The following is a 311-nucleotide window of genomic DNA, read 5'->3' on the forward strand; positions in this document are numbered from 1 at the left end:
AACTTTTATAAAGAATATCTCTTTGGATTTGAGACTTTAGTCTTTGCAACTTCAGGGATCTTATCTATGCACAATCAGCTTGTAACACTCCAAAGAGAAAGGAAAACTTGAAATCGCATCATATGACCCCTTTAAGGATTTGAATGAAATGTAAAATCTCTCAAAAAATAAAACTCAAAAACTTTGCCATTTGTGCTACAGACATGAGTGATACTTCAAATCATGCAGCTTGTTGAGGATAATTACAGGTGCATCTCAATAAATTAGAATGTCGTGGAAAAGTTCATTTATTTCAGTAATTCAACTCAAAT

Source organism: Sinocyclocheilus anshuiensis, unplaced genomic scaffold, assembly GCF_001515605.1.
Source record: "Sinocyclocheilus anshuiensis isolate Anshui unplaced genomic scaffold, SAMN03320099.WGS_v1.1 scaffold477, whole genome shotgun sequence".
NCBI classification, from domain to species: Eukaryota; Metazoa; Chordata; class Actinopteri; order Cypriniformes; family Cyprinidae; genus Sinocyclocheilus; species Sinocyclocheilus anshuiensis.